We start from the raw sequence: 10,138 nt of genomic DNA on the forward strand, positions 1-10,138 counted from the left end.
TAATGAGACGCCTTGGTGGCTCAGTTGGTTAAGCATCTCAATCTTGATGTTGGCTCAGGTCATGATCCCAGGTCATGGGATTGCGTCCTGCATCGGGCTCTGCACTGAGCATGAAGCCTGCTTAAGATTCTCTATCTCTCTCTCTTACTCTCTCTCTCTCTCTGTCTCCCCCTCCCTCCTTCCCTCCCACTCTCTGCTCCTTTCCCCTGTTTGTGTGCCCTCTCTCTAAAAAATAATAATAATAAATAATATGTCACTTAACAAAGTTCTAAGTGTTTTGAGTACATTTCTGAAATATTCAGAAAATAATTATTTCAAAATTCACTGGATTAGAGTCATAAAGCTAGATTGACAGATCTATGGCCAACGGATTTGACATTATGCTCTTTGCTAAAATTAATAACAAATTTGCTGAAACTAATAAAACAACATGGAACACTGAGAAGCATTTTGACCTGTTGAAATGATAGACCTGAGTTTGCTCCTGAATCTATTAATTGTGGGCTGTGAGACTTTGGACAATTAGCTTAAACTCTTTGAATCTCTACTCAATTATGAAATAAGATAACTTTTGCAGGTACCTGTGAGGATTTGAGAGAAAATGTGTACAGTGAATGGCAATTTAATTATAATTAATTCTTATTTTTGTGACAACAGTGATCATGATGGTGTGATGTTGATGATGACAATGATGCTAATAATGATAACTATTCTTATATCTCAGTAGAAATGTGGTTAGGAACATGCACTCTAGTAGAGTCTTTCATTCACAACTCATTTTGGCTACTTACAGATCATCTATAAAATGGTAGTAATAGCTCATACTTCACAGGATTCTTGTAAAGATTATGTGACTTAATTAATATACAGCAGTTAGCATTGTACCTGGCATTTAGAACGTATCTAATAAATGTTGCTATTGGTATTTTGTGTGATATCAGAGTAGGCATTATGTTAACAATAATAAATCTTAATAGACATAGTAAAACTCTGTAAGTAAAAAAAAAAACTGTAAATGATAAATTTCTGAAAGAAAGATCTTAGAATTACCTCTTAAACACACCTCACCTACCTTGGTGAATCTGCCTCAATTTCTATGACAGCAACGAATGATGTTTTCATATTTCTTAGTTTCCACATTTGCTTTTATTTATCTTTAATGAATTTAAGGAATGCATGTGAAAGTGCTTTTAATGTCATAAAGGACAAAGTAAATATAAAATATCATTCAAGCAATATTAATAATTACAAAACATTCTAAAACCTATGTACTATTTTTCTATATTCTATTTACTGCTTACCAACCTATTTATCCATCATTTTTTCATCTTTAAAAGCACTTCCTTGTAGTGTCATTTTGTACTTAGAATAATGCAATAAAATTAGTAGGCAATTGATATTATCCCTATTTTGTAAATAAAAGATGGGGCATAAGAGATTAATTAAAACACCCACATATAGGAAATTTATTTCATGGCAGAATATCACCTGCAAATCAAGATCTCTAACTTACCTTTTATTATAATGAACCTGCTTAAATCTGTATTTTACATCTACTTTGAGTCATCCATCATGGTCTATTCATTCACTCATCCATTTATTTAATTCTTCTATTCTTTTATTCACTCTGTTCATTCAACAAATATATGCTGATGCCACTCAGAATACCCAAACCTTCACAGATACAGAAACACTTAGAAGAACAATGGAGTAGAAATCAGAAAACCTGGGATCAATACCTGACCCTACCATTAACTCCCTGTCTGATATGAGTCTTCTCCATATGGATGGCACACCAGCATCTTCTAGTTTAAATGCCCTCTCTTCCTTTGTGAAACCTTCTGAGATCATCCTATACTGTATAAACAGTTTTTCTGCGCTTCCATAGCATGTTGTTCCTATTTCTGATCTCATTTACCGCCTATTTAATACTGCCTTGCATAATAGTATTTGCCCTGAGTGAGTTAGATTTTCACAATAGAGAATTAAGAGAGTGGGAGAGGAATAAGCAGGAAGAAGAAAAGACAAACCAGGTAAGAGCATGACATGAGTTATTATATGGAATTGGAATCCTATACGGCAAGACTTTGTCTAGTTGCAACAGAGCCCTACTCAGAATGGCAAAATATCATCTTGTGGTTGCAAAAAGCAGAGACTTACTCAAGTTTTCTTAAGTACTTAAGTGATATCAAGATTATTCTAAGATAGGTGGTGTGTAAGCATAATAATGGCCCCTCCTTAGATGTTCACATCCTAAACAGCAGAAACTGTGAACGTGTGATATTGCATAGCAAAGGGAAATTAAGGCTACCTCCTTGACTAGGACAATCAAAGAATAGTTAACTGGAGTAAGGTTGCTAATCAGTTGATCTTGAGATGGAGAGGTGGCTCTGGATTTTCTGCATGAGCTCAATGTACTCACAGGGTCTTTGTAAGTAAAAGAACGAGGCAGAAGAGTCATTGTCACAGGGTGCCTGGGTGGCTTAGTCGTTTGAGCTTCTGACTCTTGACTTTGGCTCAGATCATGATCTCACAGTTCATGAGTTCAAGCACTGTGTTGGGCTCCTTGCTGACAGCACAGTACCTGCTTGGGATTCCCTCTCTCCCTCTCTCTGCCCCTCTCCCTCTCCCTCTTTATCAAACTAATTAAATAAACATTAAGAAAAACAATAAGAGCCATTGTCAGAGTCACAGAGTTTTGAAGATGCTCCACTGCTGACTTTGAAGAAGTAGGAAGGGGCCATAAGCCAAGGAATGTGGGCTGCCTCTAGAAGCTGGAAAAGTCAAGGAAACGATTTTTCTCTAAAGCCTATGGAATGGACACAGCTCTGCTGGAACTTTGATTTTACTCCACTGCGACCCATTTTGGACTGTAAGATAATAAATTTGTGTTGTTTTAACCCACTAAATTGGCAATAGTTTGTTACAGTAGCAATACGAAATTAATACAGGTAATAATAAGACTACAAGTATCTAAGACATATATCCAAGTTTTGTTTTGTTTTGATGTTTATTTATTTTTAAGATAGAGTGGGGGGATGGGCAGAGAGGAAGGGGGACAGAGGATCGAAGTGGACTCTGTGCTGACAGCAGAGAGCCCAATGTGGGGCTTGAAGTCACCAACCATGGGATCATGATCTAAGCCTAAGTTGGACACTTAACTGACTGAGCCACCCAGGTGCCCCCATATATCCTAGTTTTATAGAAATCCAAGAACACTGGTATGACCTTGTCTCACAGGAAGACTAATCTTCCTGGGGCTTGAGTGTGGAACAATTTCTTCAGTGACCAAAACATCCTTTGAGATACAGCCTTGCCCTAGGTTTCAATTTATCTATAGATTTTACTATAGGAGGATTTTGTTGACACTTCCTCTTGCAGTTTTTCAATAACACGAGTCAGCCTTTCTGTGTTTTTGCTTTTCTCTCTGTGTCTTTCCAGTTCTAATCACAGTGCCAACCAGCTACCTCACCCTTTGCTCTACTTACTCACTGATCGTGTTGGCTACAGGCCTTTGCTGTCTGCCTGCCTTAGTGTGTTCTCAATTTTTGGGCTTCCCTACCAGTAATTCTCTTTCCATATGTCTATTACCAAGTGAAAGAATTGGATTGATTTAATTAATCAATATTGACCTTACAGGTCAGAGATCTGATAGCAGGCAATTTTAGTAGATGCTGGCCAGACTGTATTGGCTGCTTTTGTATCAGGTGTCTACTGTTGGTACAATAACCTTGGCAGATGGGGAAGTGCCATGAATTACAAAACATAGCCATTGATGGAGCTTACCCAATAGGGACTCTGTGTGAGTGTGTGTGTGTGTGTGTGTGTGTGTGTGTGTAACAAAGCAAAAAAGACCCTCCTTTTTTCAATACAGAGAGTTAAAAGTATGGGTTCTGGAATGAAACACCCTGTATCCAGATCTTGGCGCAGCTATGAGACTGAGGACAAGTTGCTTAAGTACTCTAAGTCCACATTTCTACATTTATAGAAAGGAGATAGGGTACTATCTACATCACAATTGTTGTGAGGATTAAATGAAATAATCCAATTAAGATGCTGGGCGGATGATAAGTCCTCAGCAAATTCCAGATGCTATTGTTATTGTTTTTATGGCATCATCGTTCTTAGGAGGATTAAATGACAAGTTTATGTTCTTTACTGCTGCATATGAAAAGGCCTTGTCTCCTGAGTAGAGCAGATGATTGATCCTTGGAGATGGGAGATGGTATCTTATATTGCTTTGGAATCACTCAAAGGAAGTCATGCAGTTTCTTTATTAATAGATGTTATACAACTTATTCCCTTATTCAGTCAATATTCACTGAGCATCTATTATGTACCAGAATCTGTTGTTAGACCCAGAGATACAAAGATTAATAGGATAATAGTATTTGGCCTAAAGGGATGCCCCAGTGTTCAAGATGATAGGAAGAAAAAGAAAAGGGATCATGGAGACATAAGGAAGGTCGACTCAGTGAGCACAAGACTTGTTGACACTTGAACCTTGCTGAGAAGAAGAATGGGAAGCAACAGAGATGTAGTGACCTTACAGATGATTAGATCCAGTTCTCTCATGAATCTTTCCTTCAAGGAACCCTTGGTCCACTTTCCCACAGTGAACCTAGAAGTATGTGAGCCCTTAGATTGGTTTAGAAGCAATCCCCTGAGTTCCCCTGTGGGAATCTGTCAGAGCTCAGTGCATGATACCTTAGTAAATGTCTACTCACTTAGAGATTCTAGCATGGTTCATCCTGCCATTGGCCGAAATTATGAACATCAGGCCAGCATCCAATACTTTGAAATCTCTGAGATCAAATTTGACACATCATTGTCTTTTCTGTGAGAAAAGACATAAATCATAAATATTTCCCAAGTCTGAAGCAATCTATACACAACCATTGTGGCTTTCCTCAGTTAAGCACATGTGCATTATAGCATAACCATTCTTTATTCTGTCTCCAAAGTGTCAGCCTATCATACTCCCAAAGAGTTCATAATAATCTAATAGATTTTTCTTTGTCAATTGTGTAAAGTCCCCCATCATTCTTTTGAAAATGTATTTTCCAAAAGCAAGGCATTATGATCATATTTAAGAATATTTTATATTATCTGTTAATTAAAATTGTCCGAATGATATAAACTTTCACAAAACCTTAGCGTTTATTTGCAGACCAAATTATTTAAGATGTCAGGTACCATACCTCCTATAACCTCACGTAAGTGCTTTTCTCCCATAGCATCCTGTGCATTCCTTTATTATTGTACTGACAACACTATAAACAATAATGTGTTTTAGTTTCATCCAGGAAATTGTGCACTCTTTGACAGAAGAATCTCTCTCACTTTGTTTCTCTCTTCCTATATTTTCTATATATTTAGTAAGCAAAGTCTTTGTATTCCTAGTCCCTAATGAGATCTAGCATCAAGTAGGGTTTCCATAAGTGCTTGCTAAATTAAAAAGAATTAGTCTTATTCAGTCATTCATTCAACAAATATCTGTATGTATCTATTATGCCTGGTCCTGGTCAATGTAGTAGGGTACATTAGTTGGTAAGAAATATTTAATCACTGTCTTTATGGAACTTAGGTCTAGCAACTTATTTTTAATAAATCCTTATAAGAATAGTTCCATTTTACAAATAAGTGTGGCTCATATGGTTTCCTTTGAGTGGTGAATAAGCCATGAATTCAGAAATTTTCTATTCATATAATGTTTCCAATCAAATCAAGTTAATAATAGTTATTTCAAAAGTGGCTTCCAATTCTTGCAAGGTTACTTGTAATTCTTTGGAGCTTCATGTCTGCTATTTTTAATGGCTTTCTGCCCAAAGCAGCTTAGCCTAATTGGGAAGGGATGTGTTCTTTTTTTGATAAGGGAATAAGTCTCATGAATGATAATGGGAGTTATGTGTGAACATGAAGAAAAACTTGACTCTTAATACTGTGGATTGCATAACAGCTTTTCAGAGACTGCTTCTATGATTGATTGTCTCTCCCTAAATGCTTCCATCTATCAGTATGATTTGAGGAAAGGGTTGCTTTTTTATTCTGGATAAGTCTCTCAAAACAAAGACCAACTAATTATTTGAAAATTCCAAAACACACTTTAGGATAGTGTTACGGAGTGAAAACACTTCCATTTGGATATCCCATAGGAGCTGCCATTCATTAATGTTTAAAACAGATGCTTCAGTGAGCAACATATTTAATTAAATCCAAACCTGTTGTTATTATTCCAGAAAATATTATTATTAGCACAAGTTCCAAATGGAACTCACAGCAACTTCTGGTTGGAGTTTGGGAAAGATATTTTAATTTTTTAAAGAATTTACTTGACGTAGAAATCACTGCAGTAATCTAGATACATTTTTTTTTTCAACTCAAGTCCGTGATCGTTGTGAGAGTTAGTTAATTGCTTAGAATCATTGCTACTTTGATAGAGTGACTGAGCAGAGCAGCTGACCGGACAGGCCACATACATCATCATAAAATGTTGGAATGCGCACACGAAGTATCTGTCTGTGCTTCTTAAAAAGGACAAATAAAAAGAAAAAAAAGTCTTCAAATTTTATAACACGGACTTAAAAGATTGGCAGATGTGTCACTAATTATATAATTGCTGTCTTAAGTGGTTCTAATAAAATTATTTGAGCCCAAAAAATGTCTAGCAGTGAATTATTTAATATAATACACAGTTATAACAAAAATAATTAGTATTTACTTTAAACTCTAAATTGTCAACAAAAAACCTCAAGTAATTATTTTCATAGTGCTGCATAATGAAATAAATGTGTAATTAGTGACAGATGGGACTTTTAAAACATAGGAAAAAAATCTTATCACCTGTTTTGATTTTTTTTTTACATGAGTGAAGTTAGAATTTGTGAAATTGAGGTACAAAGAGAATTAAAAGAATTAACTCTCTAACTTAATGCAGTAGTCCTTGTTCATGTTGCCCAGGGTCCTATGAATTTTCTTTACAGTGTGTTTGGTTATGAAGCCGAAGATAGGTTTGAGCCGTGTCATGCCCACTGTTTCACACTGTTTTCAGTGAACAACATTAGAATCCCTTAGATCATAGAAGTACCATTTTATTTGAGGCCAAATTTTAATAGTAGGATGAAATTTTAGGCGAAGTTACCAGCACTTATTTGTTTTGTATGACAACTTTTCTAGTCTTTCCAATGTTTTTTTTTTTTTTTTTCTGTGCAAAATGAAGACCAGTATCTTTCTGTGGCCTACAAGATGGCTTGAAGAATGGCTAAAATAATCAAGATGGTCTCATCTTGTCAGTCTATAAACTTGCTATGGTTCTGTTGATTATGTTACTGTACTGAATATGAATGTTTATATACTTCTCATCAGCACCCACTTACCAGTGGCTATGCATTTTTATCATCTTATTTCTGATGTTAACTAGATTATGATGTGCTCTACCAAAGAGATCTTATTTTCATTTTCTCTGCCTCCTTTTTCCACCTTTTCCTGGCCCCATGACTTTGGAATTCATCCCAGCCCTTGCTTATCAAGGATAAGGATAAGGATAAGGATGACCCATCTTTATCAATTTAGGTGCCATGGCAATGATCATAATAACATGAGTCCTGCTTTTTATGGGTTTTCTTTTATACTTTAAGTCTTTTAAAGAAATGCACTATGGAACTACATCCCAAACATGTGGTTGGAAATACAAACTTACACTGCAGAGCTGTAAACTTTTGGGAGGCTTGGATCACCTGTCATTTGTTTTCTATCTCTAAAACCAGGCCCAGTGGCAAATTAACAGGTGCTCAGCAGGTTTTTTGAATTGTTTATTAACCTGTGTCATAGATCACGGTGGGGGGGGGGGGGACGGGAATAAGAAAATGATCTCATACTACAGGTTAAGAAATGTAAATATATGAGAAATTTCAGGTATTTGAAATGATCCAATAAGCAACATTCCTTTTCTGACTAAATTTGGAACCAACTGAGAGATATAGAGGAATCAGATGAATATCAAAATATCAGTCTTACTATTGAGAAACATTATTTAAAAGGAAAAAAAAAGTTACTTCTGTGGCTAAATGGATTTGCTAACACTCTAGTGATGTAAACTTATACCCCTAATTGCAGTCCATTTCCACAGGGACAGGCCTCTTTCGGCATGGGAATTAGCAGGCCAGAAATGTCCTTCTCTACAAGTATGTAGAACCTCAAGTCCCAGAAGGAGCCATGCCATCCGTCTCCAGTCTGTCCTACCAAACTCACCTACAAGATAAATGAATCAGTGCTCCTTCTCTGGAGAATAAAGATATGGAGAAAGTTTGGAGGTAATGCGTAAAGGAGATTTCTCCACTTGGAAACCTGAGTAATGGGAAATAAGAATTTCCCATGAAGTTCTCTTTGTTTTTGTTTCTTGAACATAGAGGTTTGGCTTCCCTATCAAAGTAATCAATCTATTAAGAGGAGTCAGGAAAATGGCAATGTAATTGTTATCTTTCTCATTGATAAAAGCTAGTCTGCAGAAAATAACTTAGATTTGTGGTCTTAAGTACTCTCCTAAACCAAATTTTCTCCAAAACTGCAGACTCTCCCATAGAGCGAGTGCCTTACCACGTGGCAGAATAGCAGCTCAGAATGCACCCTCTCCAAAGTCAGGAGACGATTAAGAAGGTGCTCTTTCAAGACCAGTTTTTTAGTCAAAATTCAGCAGAGAGATAAGTGAATCACCCCTTCTGTCGTAGTAGTAAGTGAGAGAGGGGGCGAGATTAGCCAGAAGTCTTACCCTGGTTTACATTCTGCCACAAGAAAAAATAAGGAGTAGGACATGTTTGCAGGAAGGAGCCAAATAAAAGTTTTAAGCATGATCACAATTGGTTTGCAGAAATGTGACTCTCAAGAATGTATTCTGAACAGACAGGTCTAAAGCCTGGGAGACAAGGTAACACATAGTGACTGAAATCTCAGGATTAGATGACTCAGGGAGAGTATGCGGAGAAAGAAGTGAATAAAATAGAAAAGAGCAGAAAATGAATCCCCAAGAAATGCAAATGTTTACCAGATAGCTGGAGAAAGAGGAGCCCAAGGAAGCTGAGAAAAAGCAGCCAGGAGAGTTTGAAGAAAAAAACTAGAAGGAAATTGCACAAAGGAAGGAGTGGCCACTAGTGTGAAACCTTCAATGGTCAAATAAGATAAGGACTGGCACGTCTCCCTGGGGTTGAGCAATGTGGAGGGAATTGAGAACATCTGTAAGAGTGTTACCAGAATAATTGGATCAGAAGCCACATTGCCTTGAATTGAGAAGTCCATGGGTGTTGAGAAAGTAGAAATGTTTTCTAGAAACTTGACTACAAATGAAAAAGTTAATTTGAAAGTTAGATGGGCACTTCAAGCCCAATTGGCCACAGTCCTAAGCCACATTCCCTAACAGTGCAAGCACTAATTGAAATGATTTTTATACTCTGCCTGACTTCTGTATCTATCTCTCAATTAGCTCCAAACTGTGGTGGGGTCTGGGCCGTGGGGGAACAGTAGTGTTATTTATTAGGCACTTCCAAACTCAAACAACAAAGGGATGTTGAATATTTCAAATAGAGGTTGAAATCATTTGTGTGTGGGGAAGAAGATGTTGAGGAAGAGCAGGGTTCCAGCCTGAAGGTTTCTCTTTTCTTTGAAGTGGGAGGCAAGATCAGCTAGTGATAGGGCAAGGAGGGAAGCAGTAGGCAGGAGGCTAAAGGGACATGATAGAGGTTCAGAGGAGATTCTGTGTGAAACGGGAATGAGCACTGACCAAGAACAAATAGGTTATTGTAAGTGCCTAATTAAAGTTATTTTCTAATAGTGAATTTTTAGTGGACTCCATGTACATAAATTGGAGAGTGATTCCAAATTCGGTCAGCTTCCCAAGAAGAAAATAATTCTGCAATTGTGACTCTTGGCTTCTGAGAAGCTAGTTATTCTTGGTTCCTTTACCGTTATAACACTATTCTCAATTCTCCTGTTCTCTAATTTTAATGTTGATGTGCCCTAGGGACTCATCATTGACCTTCTTTTATGCCTCTACAGTCTCTCTTTAATAGGTTTTCTTTGTTCCCATGGCCTCAACCTAAATGTAAACAAACAGCATCAAAACTTAAACTTAGCATTCTGACCACAC

Source organism: Panthera uncia, chromosome F2, assembly GCF_023721935.1.
Source record: "Panthera uncia isolate 11264 chromosome F2, Puncia_PCG_1.0, whole genome shotgun sequence".
Taxonomy (NCBI): domain Eukaryota; kingdom Metazoa; phylum Chordata; class Mammalia; order Carnivora; family Felidae; genus Panthera; species Panthera uncia.